This window comes from Hordeum vulgare, chromosome 1H, assembly GCF_904849725.1.
Source record: "Hordeum vulgare subsp. vulgare chromosome 1H, MorexV3_pseudomolecules_assembly, whole genome shotgun sequence".
Classification (NCBI taxonomy): Eukaryota; Viridiplantae; Streptophyta; class Magnoliopsida; order Poales; family Poaceae; genus Hordeum; species Hordeum vulgare.
The window spans coordinates 286,788,705-286,809,786 of record NC_058518.1 but is presented as its reverse complement, the minus strand read 5'-3'; positions in this window follow the sequence as shown (position 1 = coordinate 286,809,786).

The window sequence follows — 21,082 nt, the reverse complement described above, 5'->3', positions numbered from 1 at the left end:
TCATCCTCCTGTAGAAAGCAACATAGCCAAAACCAATCTAGTTGAGGAGAAAGTCATTGCTTTTAGTGACCCTGTTGTTCCTTGTGCTTACACTGAGAAACCACCATACCCTGCTAGGATAAAGGATTATTCTAAAGCTCCAACTTTGATACGTAGGGGTTACATTAGATCACTTGCACCCCTTGAAGAGATTAGAGTTGAACCTAGTGTTGCTATTATCAAAGATCTCTTAGCCGAAGACATAGATGGGCATGTTATCAAATTCTGTGAGGACTCCGCTAGAATTGCTAAACCTCACGCGAAAGACAAACACGGACCTGTAGTTGGCCTGCCCGTTGTTTCTGTTAAGATAGGAGATCACTGTTACCATGGTTTATGTGATATGGGAGCTAGTGTTAGTGCAATACCCCGTTCTCTATATGATGAAATCAAAGATGAGATTGCACCTGCTGAGTTAGAACCTATTGATGTCACTATTACGCTAGCTAATAGAGACACTATCTGCCCTGTGGGAATTGTGAGAGATGTAGAAGTCATGTGTGGTAAGACGAAGTATCCTACTGATTTCCTCGTCCTTGGTACTGCACAAGATAGCTTTTGTCCCATCATATTTGGTAGACCCTTTCTCAACACTGCCAATGCTCACACTGATTGCATTAAGCAGACTGTCATAGTAAGTTTCGAGGGTGTGTCTCATGAATTTAACTTCTCCAAGTTTGGAAGAAAACCCATGAAAGAGAGTCGTCTGGTAGAGATGAAATCATTGATATTGCCTCTATTGTCGTACCTCCTATGGATCCTTTAGAGCAATATCTGCTTGAGCATGAAAATGATATGCATATGGAGGAGAGAGATGAGATAGATAAAATTGTCTTAGAACAATATCATATTCTCAAGAATAATCTGCGTGTTGAACTGCTTGGGGATCCTCCCCCACTAAAGGGTGATCCTGTGTTCGAGCTTAAACAGTTGCCTGATACTCTTAAGTATGCCTATCTTGATGAGAAGGAGATATATCCTGTCATTATTAGTGCTCTCCTCTCAGAGCGCGAAGAGAAGAAGTTACTAAAAACTATGAGGAAGCACCGCGCTGCTATTGAATATACTCTTGATGATCTTAAGGGTATTAGTCCTACTCTATGCCAGCACAAGATTAAAACTGATCCTGACTTTAAACGAGTTGCTAATCATCAAAGGAGATTAAATCCTAAGATGAAAGAGGCCGTTAGAAAAGAAATATTAAAGCTTCTGGAAGCAGGAATCATTTATCTTGTTGCTCATAGTGATTGGGTAAGTCCAGTACATTGCGTACCTAAGAAGGGAGGTATCACCGTCGTTCCTAATGATAAGGATGAACTAATCGCACAAAGGATTATTACCGTCTATAGAATAGTGATAGACTTTCGGAAACTGAACAAGGCAACCAGGAAAGATCATTATCCTTTGCCGTTCATCGACCAAATGCTAGAAAGGCTATCAAAACACACACACTTCTGCTTTCTAGATGGTTATTCAGGTTTCTCGCATATACCTGTTGCACAATCTGATCAAGAGAAAACCACTTTCCCCTACCCTTTCGGTACCTTTGCCTATAGACGTATACCTTTTGGCTTATGTAATGCACCTGCCACCTTCGAAAGATGTATGATGGCTATATTCTCTGACTTTTGTGAAAAGATTGTTGAGGTTTTCATGGATGACTTCTCCGTTTACGGGTCTTCCTTTGATGATTGCCTCAGCGACCTTGATCGAGTCTTACAGAGATGCGAAGAAACCAACCTCGTCTTGAATTGGGAGAAGTGCCACTTTATGGTTAATGAAGGTATCGTCTTAGGACACAAAATTTCTGAGAGAGGCATTGAAGTTGATAAGGCTAATGTTGATGCAATTGAGAAAATGCCTTGCCCCACAGATATCGGAGGTATAGGAAGTTTCTTAGGTCATGCTGGTTTCTATAGAAGGTTCATTAAAGACTTCTCTAAGATTTCTAGGCCTCTTACCAACCTCTTGCAGAAGGATGTTCCTTTTGTTTTTGATGAGGATTGTGAGGAAGCCTTTGAAATACTTAAGAAGGCTTTGATAACTGCACCTATTGTTCAACCACCTGACTGGAACTTGCCCTTTGAAATTATGTGTGACGCTAGTGATTATGCTGTTGGTGGTGTTCTAGGACAAAGAGTTGACAAGAAGTTGAATGTCATTCACTACGCTAGTAAAACTCTAGACAGTGCCCAAAGAAACTATGCCACTACGGAAAAGGAATTTTTAGCAGTCGTGTTTGCATGTGAAAAGTTCAGATCTTACATAGTTGACTCCAAAGTCACTATTCACTCTGATCATGCTGCTATTAAGTACCTCATGGAGAAGAAGGACGCTAAACCTAGGCTGATCAGATGGGTTCTCATGCTACATGAATTTGATTTGCACGTCGTTGACCGAAAGGGTGTTGATAACCATGTAGCAGATAACTTGTCTAGGCTAGAGAATTTCCTTGATGACCCACTACCTATTGATGACAGCTTTCCTGATGAGCAATTAAGTGTCATCCGCACTTCACTTAGTGCATCGTGGTATGCCGATTATGCAAACTCTATCGTAGCCAATTACATACCTCCCAGTTTCACCTATCAACAAAAGAAGAAATTCTTCTTTGATTTGAGACACTACTTTTGGGATGATCCTCACCTTTATAAGGAAGGAGTAGATGGTGTTATTAGACGTTGTGTGCCTGAACATGAATAGGGACAGATCCTGCAGAACTGTCATTCCGAAGCCTACGGAGGACACCATGCTGGAGATAGAACTACCCATAAGGTATTGCAATCAGGTTTCTATTGGCCCACTCTCTTCTAGGATGCCCGTAAGTTTGCCTTGTCTTGTGACGAATGCCAAAAGATAGGGAACATCAGTAAGCGTCAAGAGATGCCTATGAACTATTCACTTGTCATTGAACCATTTGATGTCCGGGGCTTTGACTATATGGGACCCTTCCCGAGTTATAATGGGTACACTCACATCTTAGTTGCTATGGATTACGTTACTAAGTGGGTAGAAGCTATCCCTAGTAAAAATGTTGATCACCACACCTTTATTAAGATGCTTAAAGAAGTCATATTCCCAAGATTTGGAGTCCCTAGATACTTGATGACTGATGGCGGTTCGCACTTCATTCATGGTGTTTTCCGCAAGATGCTAGCTAAGTATGATGTCAACCATAGAGTTGCATCTCCTTATCATCCTCAGTCTAGTGGTCAAGTTGAGTTGAGTAATAGGGAGATCAAGTTGATCTTACAAAAGACCTTCAATAGATCTTGAAAGAACTGGTCTAGCAAACTTGACGATGCACTATGGGCTTATAGGACTGCTTATAAGGATCCCATGGGCATGTCACCGTATAAAATGGTTTACGGTAAGGCCTGTCATTTACCTCTTGAGCTGGAACACAAAGCTTATTGTGCAATCAAAGAGCTCAACTTTGATTTCAAACTTGTCGGTGAGAAGCGGTTGTTTGATATCAGCTCGTTAGATGAATGGAGAGCACGGGCATACGAGAATGCCAGGTTGTTCAAGGAAAAGGTTAAGAGATGGCACGACAAACGAATACAGAAACGAGAGTTCAATGTAGGTGATTATGTCTTGCTATACAATTCTTTTTTGAGATTCCTTGCAGGCAAGCTTCTCTCTAAATGGGAAGGTCCCTATGTTGTCGAGGAAGTATATCGTTCCGGTGCCATCAAAATCAATAACACGAAAGGAAATTTGCCTAGAGTGGTAAATGGACAAAGAATCAAAGATTACATAAATGTTGAGACCAATATCATCAATGTCATAACTCCAGAGGAGTACATAAGGGATGTTTATCAGCCTATTTCAGACCTCGAAAACGGAGATGTATCTGTTTTGGTAAGAAATTGGACTCCGATACTTTTCCAATAGGAAATTTCTTTCGTTTTGGAATTTTTGGAAAATTAGAAAAATAAAGAGCAGTCCAGAGAGAGAACGAGGTAGCCACAAGCCCTGCCACCGCCCCTACCCCCCTGGTGGCGGAGGGCAAGCTTGTGGGCACCTCGTGTGCCTCCCGGACTCCGTTTTCTTGCGAAGGACTCCTTATGGCCTAGAAAAAATCAATATATTGTTGCCCGAAGGTTTTGATCTCCGTATCGCATAGTTTTCCTCTGTTTTCATTTCGAGCATGTTTCTCTGACACATCTAGATCATCATGACTTCCCCAAACGCTCCTAACGACAAGATCTTTGAGAAGGTCATCAATCCCTACCTCACAGAAGTGCTGAAACACCCTCAATCTATCAAGATGATCGAGGGGATGTTGCACATCCGTTATGTTGAGGGGCCTAAGAAGACCGGAAGCGTGGAGAGGAGGCTCGAAGTAATGGAGCAACAAGTCTTTAAGTGCCAAGGGATGGTGGAGCGTGGACTCAATGCCAACCACGCGATGATCACGGAGTTCACTAGCAATCACAAGATGGATACCATTGATATTGGGAAACACCTCTCCAGGCTCTACGATAGGGTTGACCAACTTCAGGGCCAGATCTATGACCTACAGAATCAAAACTGTGAGTATGAGTACAGATTTAAATCAATAAGATTGGCTGCACATTTGAGGATTCCGGCCACTCGTTCATCTGCACTGATGGAGCATCTATGCCTTGGAAGACGGAGGATCAGACCGTTCCAACAACACCACCATCACCACCAAAGGAAGACAACTAAGCATTGGTATGGGCAATCCCCTTGGCTTCTGCCAAGCTTGGGGGAGTTGCCCTGGTATCGTATCACCTTTGTATCTTTTGCTTTTACCTTTGTTTTCGTTCTTTCCTTTTTCAATTTTTATTTCTTCTTTTAGAGGAATAAGTCTTTAGTATTTAGTTTGAGTCTTTTTATTTTGTCTCTCCCCCGATGTATTCGAGCTTACGAGCTATATAATAAAGAGTATCTTAGTCAAGGGCTTTGCTTTGTGCCATGATCAAAAAGTATGAAAATAAAGATAGCATGAAAGATCATGAGACGATCTTATGGAAAGTGATAACTTCACTTATGACACGCATGATGATTGAAACTTGTTGAGAATAAATCAGCATAGACCTCAGTCATTGCTGCAATTAATAAGACGTAATAAGGAAAGAGAGGTTCACATATAAATATATCATCTTAGATACTTTTTACAATTGTGAGCACTCACCAAACTATGACATGCTTAGGAGTAGATGTTGGACAAGGAAGACAACATAATGAATTGTGTTTGCTTGGTTCCAAACAATGTTATATGATTAGAGATCCCTTAGCATGTGACGATTACTTCCACCTCATTTTAGCCAAAACTCCCGCACCAAGTAGAGATACTACTTGTGCATCCATAAACCTCCAACCCAGTTTTGCCATGAGAGTCCACCATACCTACCTATGGATTGAATAAGATCCTTGAAGTAAGTTTTCATCGGTGCAAGCAATAAAAATTGCTCTCTAATATGTACGATCTATTAGTGTGTGGAAAATAAGCTTTGTACGAACCTGTGATGAGGAAGACATAAAAGCGTCAGACTGCATAATAAAGTTCTTTATCACAGGAGGCAATATAAAAGTGACGTTCCTCCGCACTAAGAGGACACACATTCAAACCTCAAAAGCGCATGACAACCTCTGCTTCCCTCTGCGAAGGGCCTATCTTGCACCTTTACTTTTTGCCCTTGTAAGAGTCATGGTGATCATCACCAATTCCCTATTTTTGCCTTTGTCTTGGCTACCGTCACATGTTTGGGAAAGATCTATATTCATATATCAAATTGGAGTTGAGTACTTATGCTTTATTGTTGTTGACTTTGCCCTTGAGGTAAATGGTTGGGAGGCAAAACTATAAGCCCCTATCTTCCTCTGTGTCCAGCTGAAACTTTGACACCATGAGTACCACATGAGTTGTAACAATTGCGGAAAACAAAAGAGATGATTGAGTATATGGGTTTGCCTTACAAGCTCTTATTTGACTCTTTCTAATGTTGTGATAAATTGCAATTGCTTCAATGACTATCGACTATTGTCGGTTACTTCTCGGTAAGGTTTTTGCTTCATGCTCTTCTTTGTGAAGGAATTGTTACTTTCCCATAAGAATCTTTATGATGTACTGTTGTTCTATGTGTGATCATAATGCCCTCATGTCTGTATTATGTTTCATCGACACCTTCGTCCCTCAACATGTGGACATGTTTATGGATCTTGGTTTTCGCTTCAGGACATGCGAGGTCTAAGCTTGGGGGAGTTGATATGTCCATTTTGCATCATGCTTTCATGTTGATATTTATTGCTTTTTGGGTTGTTATATTACTTGTGGTACCATATTTATGCCTTTTCTCTCTTATTTTGCAAGGTTTATTTGAAGAGGGAGAATTCAGGCAGCTGGAATTCTGGACTTGAAAAGGAGCAAATCCTAGTCCACTATTCTGCACGTCTCCAAATGCCCTGAAAAGTTACGTGGATTTTTTTGGATTATATAAAAAATACTGGGTGAAAGAACTATCGGAGGGGGGCCACCAGGACTCCACAAGCTTGCCCACCGCCACCACCCCCCTGGTGGCGCAGGGCAAGCTTGTGGGCTGCCTGACGGCCCACTAGCCCCCCTCTTTTGCTATATGAAGCGTCCTGGTCCAGAAAAAATCAATCGGGAGCTTTTTCGTGGTTACGCCGCCGCCACGAGGCGGAACTTGAGCAGATCCAATCTAGAGCTCCGGCAGGACGATCCTGCCGGGGAAACTTCCCTCCCGGAGGGGGGAATCATTGCCATGGTCAACGCCAACACTCCTCTCGTCGGAGGGGAGGCATCTTCATCAACATCTTCATCAGCACCATCTCCTCTCCAATCCCTAGTTCATCTCTTGTAACCAATCTTTGTCTCGCGACTCCGATAGGTACTTGTAAGGTTGCTAGTAGTGTTGATTACTCTTTGTAGTTGATGCTAGTTGGATTACTTGGTGGATGAGTTTATGTTCAGAATCTTGATGCTATTCATTACACCTCTGATCATGATTATGATTATGTTTTGTGAGTAGTTACTTTTGTTCCTGAGGACATGGGATAAGTCATGCTGATAATAGTCATGTGAATTTGATATTCGTTCGGTATTTTGATATGATGTATGTTGTTTTTCCACTAGTGGTGTTATGTGAACGTCGACTACATAACACTCACTATATTTGGGCCTAGAGGAAGGCATTGGGGAGTAATAAGTAGATGATGGGTTGCTGGAGTGACAGAAGCTTAAACCCCAGTCTATGTGTTGCTTCGTGAGGTGCTGATTTGGATCCACTAGTTTAATGCTATGGTTAGACTTTGTCTTAATTCTTCTTTTGTAGTTGCGGTTGATTTTGAGAGAGGTTAATCATAAGTGGGATGCTTGTCCAAGTAAGGGTAGTACCCAAGCGCCGGTCCACCCACATATCAAACTATCAAAGTAACGAACGCGAATCATATGAACATGATGAAACTAGCATGACAGAAATTCCCGTGTGTCCTCGGGAGCGTTTTCCTCCTATAAGACTTTGTTCAGGCTTGTCCCTTGCTAAAAAGGGATTGGGCCACTTGCTGCACCGTTTCTACTACTTGTTACTTGTTACTTTTTGCTCGCTACGTTTCACCTCACTACACCATCACTTGTTACCGCTACTTTGAGTGCTTGCAGTTATTACCTTGCTGAAATCCGTTTATCAGAGCCTTCTGCTCCTCGTTGGGTTTGACACTCTTACTTATCGAAAGGACTACGATTGATCCCCTATACTTGTGGGTCATCAAGGATGCTGGCGCGGAGGTCGACTCGGACAATGAAGACGCGCCTGCCTCCAAGGGGACAGGCCGAAAGCGGAATCGAAAGCGTGAAGGCAAGGCAGTCATGGTTGTAGAAGTGTCCGGCAAGTCTAGTGCCAGCAACAAGGCTAAATCTCAGGGGTCCAGCAAGGAATCTGCCGCAAGCTACAGAGACTTCGTAGCCACGACATGAGAAAAGCACAAGAGTGCCGCCAAGTAGATCAGCTTGCCGAAAAGCAGGAGCAAGAGTACCAAAGGCACGACAAGGAGAAGGGCTAGATCGATGCAAGTAGTTCCGATAAGAAGAACCACGGTGGCCGTCCCGGTCACCACGGGAAGGCCAAGCAGAAAAAAGACAAACCTACTAGGGGTCGAGAGAAGAAGTCCGATGATGAGGGCAGTGAAGAAGACGAGGATGAAAAGGATCAGAGGTCCAGGAGTTCCAAAGGAGAGTGGACACCATGTGTGTTGACAGAGGCACATCTTTGCACTCGTCCCACTGGCAACTTAAATAGTAGGTCTATGAGCTCAACACGGGACACGCAGCAAAACCCCTCAAGTGGTCCAACACTCCCATCATTTTTTATGTTGAGGATCATCCTGATCGCATCAATACCGTCGGGTGTGTGTCATTGTTGGTATCGCCAACAATTCAAAACCTCCGGGTCACGAAGATGTTTGTCGACGGTTGGGGCTGGCTTGAACTTGATCTCTCTTCACGTGATCAAGCGGTTGCAGAACCCCGTCAAAGATATCAAACCGATGGGGACCATGCAGGGTGTCAACCTAGGAAGATCTCAGCCCAAGGGGAAGATCACTCTGCCGGTGACGTTCGGCAGTGAGATCAACTTAAGGACAAAGAGAGTTCTCTTAGATGTCACGAAGATGTTGCTAACATACAATGGAACCCTCGGTAGAATAGTGCAATAAAATTTCATGGCGGCATTCCACAACACCTACAACACATAGAAGATGCTAGGGCCAATGAGCATCATCACCATCCATGCCGATAACAAAGATGCAGTCCTCTGCATCGATAGAATCTTCTGAGAGGTGGTAGCAGCATCCGCCGACAAGGCCCTTTCTCCTATCGACAAAGCTCCCTAGGGAAAGAAGAAGAACGTGAAATCCGGCACAAAATCTGGAGAGGACTCGATTACGTACCAGAGACCTTTGCCGCCAGGAGCAACAAAAACAAGGCGATCGCCCATGAGATGAAGCAAGTGGCTCCTCAGGAGGACGACGAGGGCGACACTTTCACGATATTATCTGCGGTGTGACCCGCCATAGTTGGGCCGGGTCACCAAGTGGGTGACTCATCCTTTGGCGATTCAAGCTTTGGCCCAATAGGCCCACGAGCTGGATGGCGGTTCAAGATCCTCGTGGAGAACCAATTATCGGGGAGTTCTCCAATCTTGGAAAGCACGGCGACTTAGAGATAGAAAGAATCATGACTTGCGTGATGGAAAGGACTCTTGTAAACCCTAAGGGCTCGACCTGTATATAAAGGCGGGTCCTAGGGAAGGAGAGGGCAGGTTAGAAATCATCGAGAGCTAGGTCAGGCGAGTTACGCCCTCCTTGTAATCGAAACATCACCAATACAACACAAAGCAGGACGTAGGCTTTTACCTCCTCACGAGGGGCCGAACCTGGGTAAATCCGAGGCCCACTCCCATTCAACCCCTTTGAGTCGCAACCAGGGTGCGATGGCTCCAACATTAAGTCCTTTCACTAGGACATCTGTCGTGACAAAACCATGACAGTTGGCGCCCACCGTGGGGCCTACGCACGGTGGAGTTGAGTTCTCAAAGGGAGCCCTACCAGGGTCAGGGAGCTACGTGGCTTGGCTCATGACCTGGAGCCGCCGTGGAAAGTACTACATCGACAACTCGCTGTGGGGGCCCGAGGCTGATTCAATCGAATCCGTCTACAGAGTCCCCTTCGGCAAGGTCAACGTCTTCATCGGCATGGTCGGAGCACTCGTGCCTGAGCCGGACATCTCCACCGACACCGTCGAGCCGGCTAGGTATGTCGGTCCCGTTGTGATGCCAAACCTGACGCGCCCAATATTCGTTGGCTTCACGCAGGGAAATGATGAACCAGAGCGATCGGCGACTTAGGAGACTACGCCGGTCAACACCGATGATGAGTCATCCATGGGCGACACAGATTCAATTCAGTCTCTGCACGAGGGCTGCCTCGGAGATATGTCGCTGGCGATGGATCCCGAAGTCCTCGACCGGACCCACCATCAGATCGCCGTATATATGGCAGGGGCGACACAGTCCCAGCAAAATCCCGGAGGAACAACGAGGCTGGCGAACCATCCAAGGGCCCAGCTGCGGTCCTGGTGGACCTGTCGGTGGAGATAACAAGGATCATGGAGACCCGAGTGACGGCTGAAAACCAAGGAACAATAAACGCCGAGTTGGCAAAGCTGCGAGACGAGATGGCGAAGGCCCAGCGAGATGCAGAGGCAGAAGCCGCCAGAATCGAGACTCGGCAAGCTCATATCACCGCTGAGACGGCCTGCTTGGACACCGAGAACTGGCGACTTGAAAGGCATCAGCGCGCATCCGACGTTGTCCATGAGATGAGGCACCAGGAGTGTCTACCCCCTGATCTGAACCCTACCCGCCTTTTCGACTCTCCGCGCACCCTCGGGGGCGGAACCGTTCCACGAGGAGGGCCGACTCAGCCACCAATCCCGCCGCTTCAGCGAGCAGATAATCGCCTTCCTCGTTTCCACACGCCTCAGGGCCACTTTTCCAACCCCGTGGGCAACGTGCTCGCCGCAACCCGCCAGCTAGAATCCCTTCCGATTTATGGAAACACCCCGGCTGAGATAGAGGCAAGAAATGACATTGAGATGCTGAAAACGGCGGTGGTTCACAACGCGCAATTCTCGCACAGCCTCGATCGGCTGCACTCAACCCCCCATGCGAGCCGCACCAGAAGCCCTCCAGAGGACCAACCCGCCATAACCAGCGGACCGCGACACCTACCTCAGGGTAACCCGCCTGACCATCGGGACCCGCCTGGCCGGGATCACCAGGACATCCAAACCCGCCCAACGCTACTTAGCGGAGGCGGCATGCAAGTAGGGGTGCCATGCTTGGCCCCTTCCCTACACAACGAGCAGATGCCGAAGGACTTTAAAGGACCAAGGAAGGTGCCCAACTACACTCCAGACCTTGAGCCGGCATCATGGGTTGAGAGTTGCGAACTCGCAATGGACATGCTCGACGTAAGTGAAGCAGTCTGTGCCAGATACTTTACAATGATGCTCGAAGGGATGGCGCGCACTTGGTTGAAAAACCTGCCACCCAACTCCATCCAGACATGGGCTGAACTGAAGGAACGGTTGATCAAAAACTTTCAGGGGACTTGCAAACGCTCGATGACGATCGTCGACTTACAGCACTGCGTTCGGCGCCCCGATGAGTCGGCCCACCAGTGGATGCGGCGGGTTGCAGAAATCATCCACTCGTCAGATGGCATCACGGCGGCTCAAGCTGTGCTAATCCTGGAGCAAAACTGCCACTATGAGCCCTTGGTACAGAAGCTGGGGCGACTCAAGTGCAAGGTCCAGGATATAGGCGAATTGATGGACACCCTCACTCGGTACGCCGAAGCAGACGATACTAAAGATCCAGGAGAGGACGGCAGCAAAGCCAACTTGCCGAGGAAAGGCGAGTCATCCAAGAATCACTCCCTCTTTTAGGGACGCTCCCACCATAATCATGGTGGAAATGGCAAGAGAAGGCAGCAGGAAGGATCCACGGACTTCATTGCCAACACCAATGCTAACAATGGCAGTCAACACCAGAAGAAGAGGGGTTACAGTGGCAAGAAGCGGCGCAACTATAACGAGATACTTAAGGGACCCTGCCCTCACCACGCCATGGCGGACAGACCGGCGACTCACTCTTGGGAAAACTGTTACGTAATGCAGGAATTTCGGGCGGAGGCACTCAAGAAAGGCCAAACCGGTGACCAGAGCCAACGGCCGGAACAATTCGGTGCGCCTAATCAACGTCAGAACCCGTTCGGCGGCTTTCCCGAACTAGGGGCCTAGGGCGGCTCGCAACCAAGGAGTGGCCAGTACCCTATGCATAACCAGCAGCGGTATAACGTGCCCGGAGTGTTTCAGCAGCCACCCCCGCAGGGGGATCCCCAGGGGCAAGATGATATTGGCGTTTTCGCAGCAATCCCAAAAAATTAAGCAGCGAGCAATACCACGTGTTCACCACCAGCACCTGTAGGCGAAACAAGAAGGTGAAACACATGACGTATAGCGTGTCCATGTCGGTGCTTCCCAGGTACCTCCACTGGTATGAGCAGACTATCTCGTGGAGTAGGGAGGACCACCCGCCCAAAATCGACAACCCCGACGACTTGGCACTGGTCGTGGCTCCCCAAGTCGAGGGATATACCCTTTCAAAGGTTCTTGTGGATGGTGGCAGCAACATCAACATATTATATTTCGACACCTTTCGAAGGATGAACCTCTTAGAGAAAGACCTAATGCCGTCAACCACAGTATTCCATGGTATCGTCCCAGGTAAGTCGACATATCGAATTGGGCGGGTCAAACTTAATGTGGCTTTTGGTACAACATCCAATCACAGGAGCGAGTCGCTTATATTTGAGGTGGTCAAGCTAAAGAGCCCTTATCATGCGTTGTTCGGGCGGCCGGCTTACGCTCGGTTCATGGCTCGCCCCTATTATGTCTACCTTAAACTCAAAATGCCTGGCCCTAAGGGACCCATCACAGTCGATGGTGACAAGAGGATAGCAAAGGAGTGCGAGGAAGGAGATGCGGCTTATGCGGAAATCGCCTGTGCTGCAAAAGAGCTCAAGTATCACCAAGCCAATGTTGACCCGGCAGACATGTCACCTCTCAAGAGGCCAACATCTGATGTCGAACCGCCCCTCAAATTTAAGCCGACCGATGACACTAAGATGGTGGACTTCACTCCTGGCGATTCATCCAAGCAGTTCATTATCGGGACAGGTCTAGATCCCAAATAGGAAAGCGCGCTCATCGAATTCATCCGTGATAATCGGGACATCTTCGCATGGAAACCTTGTGACATGCCCGGTGTACCGAGAGAATTCGCTGAGAACCTTCTTAATGTTGACCCTAAAGCAAAGCCGATTCAGCAATAGCTTAGCAGGTTTAATGAGGAGCGACGCAAGTCGATCGGAGAAGAAGTCGCCCGTGTTTTGGCCGCCGGATTTGTCATGGAGGTCTTCCACCCTAAATGGTTGGCTAACCCGGTCCTAGTGCTAAAAAAGAACGACACTTTCCGCATGTGCATCGACTACACCGACCTCAACAGAGCTTGCCCAAAGGATCATTTCGCCCTTCCCCGCATTGATCAAATCATTGATTCTGTGGCTTGTTGCGAGCGTTTGTGTTTTTTGGATGCCTACTCCGGATATCACCAAATCAAGATGGCTGTGGAAGATTAGGAGAAGACAGCTTTCATAACCCTGTTTCGGGCTTTTTGCTATGTATCCATTCCGTTTGGGCTCAAGAGCGCTAGGGCGACTTACCAGCGCTGTATCCAAAACTGTCTCCGCGGCCAAATCGGACGCAACATTCACGCTTACGTTGATGACATCGTGGTTAAATCTCGCAAGAAGGAGACGCTCTTGGAGGATCTCAAGGAAACTTCTGAATATCTGCGGGTGTATGAGATGAAGCTTAATCCCACCAAATGTGTCTTTGGCGTTCCCGCAGGAAAGGTGTTGGGTTTCTTGGTGTCCGAACGCGGCATTGAAGCCAACCCAGACAAAATCGAGGCAATCACTTCGCTCGGGAAACCAGCAAATGTTAACCAAGTTCAAGACATGGCAGGTCGTATCACGGCCTTGATTCGCTTTATAAGCCGCCTGGGAGAGAAAGCTATTCCCCTCTATCAGTTGCTTAAGAAAGCTGATCGTTTTGTTTGGACGGATGAAGCCAATGAAGCCTTTGAAGCTCTGAAGCAGCAGCTGGTCAACCCGCCGGTTCTGGCTGCCCCGACTGAAAAGGAGCCTATGCTTTTATACATCATGGTGAATACCAAGGCGGTGAGTGTGGTAGTGGCTGTCGAACGGAAGGAAGAAGGTAAGAAATACCCGGTACAGCGTCCGGTGTATTTTATCAGCGAGGTGTTAACCCTCTCCAAACAACGTTACCCGCACTGGCAGAAGTTGGTTTATGGGGTCTTTATGGCGAGTCGGAAGCTCAAACACTATTTCCAAGAACATCCTATGATGGTGGTTAGCTTCGCCCCTCTTGGGGACATCATCCAGAACCGAGAAGCAACAGGGCGAATCGCCAAATGGGCGATTGAGCTTGGGCCGCACCACGTGCGGTATACGCCTCGCACGGCTATCAAGTCCGAGGCATTGGTTGACTTCATCAATGATTGGACCGAGTTGCAGATTCCGGAAGACAGGCCTGATCTCACGTACTCGACTATTTATTTTGATGGGTCTAGGCAATTGGAAAGCTCGGGGGCTGGCGTGGTGTTGATTTCACCCCAGGGAGACAAGTTCTGTTATGTTCTCCGACTCATGTTCCCGTGTACCAATAACGTTGCGGAGTATGAAGCCTTGCTTCATGGTTTGCGACTCGCCAAGGAGATGAACCTCACATGCGTTAGATGTCTTGGCGATTCTGATTTGGTGGCTCAACCAGTTTCAGGTACATGGGATTTTCGGGACCCCTTGATGACGGCTTACAGAAGGGATGTGTCTGATGTGGCGGGTCATTTCCATGGCTATCAAGTTGATCATATCGACCGGCGACTTAACGAAGCAGTTGATGCCCTCTCACGTCTCGGCTCACAACGTAAGCCGGTTCCTCGTAATTTTTTCCTGGATATTTTGTATAATGCTTCCGTGAGGTTGCCTTCAGAAGAGGAGTTGGCGATACCAGATACTGAGTCCTAGTTTGTGGAGGCTCCCCGTGTTACGCCGGATTGGGTTCTTCCTTATTTAGCGTACCTTACACGAGGCGAGTTACCTTTGGATGAGGTGTTGGCTTGCTAAATCGTTCGTCGGAGCAAATCCATGGTCATCATCAACGGCGAATTATACCAGCGAAGTACTTCTAGGTTATTTCGAAGATGCGTTCCTTTCGATGAATGGTGCGTAATTCTAAACGGCATCCATGCCGGAGATTGTGGGCATCATGCCGGGTCAAGTTCCCTGGTCTCAAAGGCGTTCCGACATGGATTCTTTTGGTTGACGGCTCATGCGGATGCGGAAGAGATAGTTCGTCGATGTGATGGTTGTCAACGTTATGGACGACAGGCTCATGTGCCGGCTCAAGAACTAAGGATGATTCCTATCACCTGGCCTTTCGCGGTCTGGGGGTTAGATATGGTTGGCCCCTTTAAGATGTCATCCAATAAAAAAACTCATCTACTGGTGGCGGTTGATAAATTCACCAAGTGGGTCGAAGCAGAACCTGTTGGCAGCTGTGATGCAGAAACGGCCGTCAAATTCTTCAAAAAGTTGATCTTCCGGTTTGGATACCCACACAGCATTATCACTGATAATGGTACCAATTTATCACAAGGGGCGATGCAAGAGTTTTGCCACCATGAGACATACGGCTTGATGTGTCTGCGGTCGCTCATCCGCAATCTAATGGGCAGGCGGAACGGGCGAATCAGGAAGTACTGCGAGGAATCAAGCCCCGACTTATGGTTCCCCTTGAGCGCACCCGAGGATGTTGGGTTGAGGAGTTTCCTTCGGTATTATGGAGCATCTGAACCACCCCTAATCGTTCTACGGGTTTTACTCCTTTTTGCCTGGTGTACGGAGCAGAAGCCGTTCTTCCCAGTGACATTAGGCATGACTCGCCCAGAGTCGCCGCTTATGTGGGACAGGATAACGAGTTGGCACGTCAGGATTGTTTGGATGCTTTGGATGAAGCGCGCGATTTGGCTGCCTCCCGATCGGCTATCTATTAGCAGGACTTGCGGCGCTATCATAGCCGCCGGGTCAAGAGCCGAGCTTTTCAGGAGGGCGACTTAGTGCTCCGTTTGATCCAAGATCGCACTGGCATGCATAAGTTGTCACCACCATGGGAAGGACCGTTCATCGTCAGCAAAAACCTCCGCAACGGGTCATACTATTTGGTGGATCCTCGGCCTGATCGGCCAACCACGGAGGCTGAGTCAACTCGCCCCTGGAACATAGCCCACCTGCGGCCTTACTACACTTGAGCTATTGGCTCCGTTTTATCTTTTCTCTCTCATCTTTGAAGATTGTAAGTCTTTCATTCATATAAAGCAATAAAGTTGATACCAACGAATTCTGGGTCTTTCCTGCCGCTTCATCTTCTTGAAAGCATGGATCTTTATTGCTCTTCGATAAGTCGCCCAAGCATGGACGCTATCAATACCAGAGAGCATAAGTCGCCATGCTGCACTTATTACAACACTGGGTATCGATAAGCCAAACAGGATCAAGTCCCTACAAGCGCACGATTCAAACATGGGCGCCCTATATGATTCTGAGGATCAGGCCGACTTACTTGGGGGCTATCAGCTCCCAAGTCATTTTGTGGTAAGAGCGTATATGCTTCTACAATCCTATGACCGGTCTTTCCCCTAGTCATAGGTCACTTGGGGGCTTCCTCTCACTGAGATCAGCCTAACTACCCATTTGGCTAGCGAAAAATTACCGCACTACAAATGGTTATACTGGACTGTGTGTTGTCGAGTCGCCATATGGACCCATGAACTCTTGGCGAGTCAATCCGCTCTATGGACCCTGAACTCACCTTGGTTAAAACATGCATGGTACCGGCTAGTGCCCCACATGGAAAATAGAGTAACCATTGGTTCATTAAACCTGCTTCACTGAAGCTTGACTCGCGCCTGATCAGTCGGTCTAAATACTTGAGCTTTTTTACACAAAAAGTCTCCCTCGGGCAGCACTTGAGTTTGTCTAACTCGTCCTATCCTGTCACGACTTGAACAAGCCGACAAAATTCTTACTCTCTCCTTCCTGGCACTGCCACGAGGTTTCACAGATTTTTACAACTCGCCGGATCTTTTTGAACCGGGTTTTTCTGCATATAATTTGCCAGAACACCTTCAGTCGGTTATTATTTATTATCATCCATTACTAATTGAGATGGTTTGATGTATGTTTTTAGCCCAACAGGTTGGTCATCAAAATCTTTACTAACATGGCGGGTCAAGCATCATAAGGCGCCCCAAGGGCGACACAAGGTTTTTTAAAGAGCACAGAAGAGTTCCGCAACAGGCATAAGCAAGGGACTGTTTTCTACAATAACCTATTACATGGCTCCGATGGCCAAATCAATAAGAGATATTCTGCTGGTGCCTCCGGGTCAACTTGCCCTGAGCTTTCGCCGACTTCAAGTTGTAAATCGCAAAGTACCCAATTGCACTTGGATAGAGCGGCAAATTCGTCTTCATCATTCAAAAATGCCGAGAGATCCGCCTCCAAATCAAAAGGGTTTTTGGGCCGACGAAGAGTCAAGATGGTTGTTACAAAGGTTGGCGGGTTTACTTTCTTGTTCTTGTCGTCATAAGCAGCTTGGTACTTTGACAAATCCAAGCTTGCTGCTAGCTGAGTCGCCGCCGAGTGTGATTCCCTAACGACACGTTGGTAATCATCTTGAGTAAATTCTGACTCGTTGTCCTTGAGCTGTGGGAAGCCTGCTACTACTTCTTCGGGTTTTAGTTCTGGAGCATACGCCAAACACCGACTCAACGTAGTCAGCACCCCTTTCCGGTTGGTTGATCGGGTTAGCTCACCTATCTGAGGCGGAAGGGTAGATAAGCTGCTAAGCATCTTTTTGATTGATGTTATTGGTTCCTTGGTGCCCATCACTACTTTCACGGTCAGCACGCTCCCAGTATACAGCTGCTCAGTCAATGTGTAAATCGCTTTTAACCTCAAGATACAGTCGTCCTCAAGGTTGGCGGCTCTCGGACCTGCATAAGGGACAATAACGGTGAGTGCTTTTTTCACACTAATTTTTTCTTTTACAAAGTACAAAATCAGGTATTCCTTCTTACCAAAGAAGGCCCGTGTCATGTTGGAGATATGTTTCTTTAAGCCGGCCAGCTCTTGTTGCATGGCTTCCAGTTTTGTTTCAGCCATTTCCGCTCGCTTTAGCGCAGTGGCCTGATCAGCTTGACCCTTCTTGTTGGCGGCCTTCATCTTTTCCATCTTAGTTAAGATCACCTGTATTTTTCCTCTGCTTTAGCCCGCGCATCTTGCTCATCGGCTAAACTTTTCTTTAAGTCGCCCAACGTCGACTCAGCTTGGGCTAGAGATTCCTGTCAACATATATTCAAGGGACAATTCTCAGAATTATTGCAAGCAACACCCCTGACACTTGGGGGCTAATGTATAATTTTTTAGACAAAATTATACCACATCAAGACCCGGCCCTTGGGGGTTACAGGTCGAAAGTTTTTTCTAACATCAAGACCCAGCTCATCTTTCAAAAGATAACCTGACCCTTGGGGGTTACAGGTCGAAAATTTTCTATCATCAAGACCCGGCTCATGTTTCAAAAGATGACACGACCCTTGGGGGTTACAGGTCTAAAGTTTTTCTATCATCAAGACCCGGTTCATCTTTCAAGAGATGACCCGACCCTTGGAAGTTACAGGTCGAAAGTTTTTCTATATCATGACCCGGCTCATCTTTCAAAAGATGACCCGGCCCTTGGGGGATAATAAGGAGGGTATGCATTATGGCATACCTCATGTTTATTCTTCATCATATGGAGCAGATTCTTCTCCATTTCATAACTTGTCTCCAGGAGACTTGCAAAGCCGGAGCAGAGCTCTCTAAATTCAAGATTCTCATATTGAGAAAGTTTGGCCTTCAAGATTTCATGTCCAGCGGAAGGATGGGACAATGTTGATACATGCTTGGACAAGATTGTCGAGGCCGGCTTTGAAAAGCCAGTACCAGTAACGATAACAGCGTCAGGATCTTCAACCGCCTTCAACGGATTTGGCGGGTTGGGCGCTTCCATGCTTTCCTTGGGAGAAATTGGAAGGTCAACTCGGTCATTAGGTATATCCTTTGCCGGGTCAGCATGAGCCAGTGCTGGATTTTCTTTAAGTTCTGGAGCCGGAGCGGAAGTTGAGCCGCCAGTTTTTCTCCTCTTCGCTTGCGCTCTAAAGAAAAGAGGATTATGCTTAAAGCAAGCATCATTATCATCGGGAAGGACATAAATGTTATAAGGACTTACTCTTGTACGTGAATCATTGGCGGAAGGGCCGACATCACTAAGTTGCTCGACGAAGGGGGAGAAGTCTGCAAAAGTAATATCTCAAAATATGAGCAAGTTAGAAGTATGATCCAAAAGAAAACAGAGGTGGACATTGATAAAGGATACCTCATTTTGCCGTTTCTTTGTATGAGTTTTCACTGGTAATCCAGACACCAAATCTCCTGAGTGGCTCTAAGTCTTCCGATAGGAAGCATGTTGCGCCTTCTTCAAGAGGAAATGAGGATCCAGACAAGCATTCGGGTGAGACATGGGAACTTTCCCACAAACTCGCCTGGCCGGCTTAGGAGGAGGAGAAGATGAGTCGGAAGAAATAGAAATTACCTCTACGGCATCATCCTTGCTTTCGTTATCATCATTCTATACATAAAGATGCAGGGATATAAGCACAAATTAGAGCAAAGGGCATCAAGGCAAAGAAGATAAAATTTTACCTCCGAAGATGCCTCGCCGACTTGGGATTCGTCCACATCAGACGATTCGGCGATGGCGGTTTTGTTTTTACCCTTGGCTTTCCTCTTTGGAGGCGGTCTGGCTTGCTTCAGGGCCATCTTTTTCGGCCTCTTTGACAAAAATCGGTCACCTTTCTGAAATGGAATTTTCATTATGCAAGTCAGAATCTGAATAAGTCGAAAAGAATGAACCAAGGGCGGGTTAAATTATTTACCTTAGGAACCGGGTTAATCTTGCAGAATGGCTTAAGCCCGATCTGGTTACACTTGGCCAAGGGCTCGCTGGTTAGCTTCTTGCTGATGGACACAATGTGTTCCTCTGTGAGTGTTGTGCGGCAGTAGCATTGGGGGTGGTCCAAAGTACCATCAAACTCGCACATCAAGCCGTCTCGGCGACTCAAGGGAAGGATGCGCCATTCCACCCAGCAGCGGATCAGATCAAGTCCAATAAGACCGTTGTTTGTTAAGGAACATAACTCGGATAGCACTGGAATGAAATCCGACTCATCCTCTTCGCTGAGCTTGTTTGGAAGTTTGAAGTTTGTGGGCAGACGCTCCTTCCTATTGCCAAGGAGTTTGTTCTCACCTGGAGGGGAAGAATCCGGGCAGTAAAACCAAGACTCACCCCAGCCTTTGGGATGGCTAGGCATGACGAGTGACGGGAATGAGTTGTCCCTGCGTCGTTGAACGTTAACGCCTCCAGGTTCTAAGCTAGGACTGTTGGAGAACTCAGTCTCGCGATTCAGATCGAAGAAGTACCAAAACAAAGGGACTGATGGCTCCATTCGCAGGTAAGCTTCACAAAACACTTGGAATTGGCACATGTTGTTCATCGACTGGGGGCCCAAGTCTTGGAGGCGGACGTTCATGAAGGCCATAGCGTCTCTGAGGAATTTTGATCCTGGTGGCTTAAAACCCCGTTCGAGGTGTTCAGCAAAAACAACTATCTCCCCTTCCTTCGGGTTGGGAATTTCATCGCCTAGTCTAGATCGCCATCCAACGATTTCCTTCGGATCAAGGTTCCCGGTTATTACGCAATCATTGAGGAAGGCGTCATCAACTTTGGTCGGGAGCCAATCAGCCTTGAAAATGATACCCATAACTACAGGGGAAAAAGGTCATGGGTAAGATAACCCGCCTAAAACTTGTTGAAGCGGCTAAGAGAATCCCTCAACTCGCCGAGCACTTGTCGAGTGACTAAGAAAAACTATTAACACGCCAATAAGGGACCAGATTTGCGCATAAGGGCGACTTAGGAATTTGCTATTGTTTAGGGAAGACATCTCAGAGCATCAGAGATGTTCGGTAAAATGATGAAGTGTGGATCTATAAACAGGTTTCTACACGGCAGGCAGTAAAATATAGATCTACGAACAAGTTAAAATGAATGGAAAAAGGCCTCGATAATGTGAAACAGTCTATGGCTAGGGTAAAAATAGTGAGGGTGATTTGACAGAAGCCTTTTTAGTTCCTCAAACAGGAGCTAATCGATTGAAGATATGGTTGATGCTAGTGTGCCTACTAC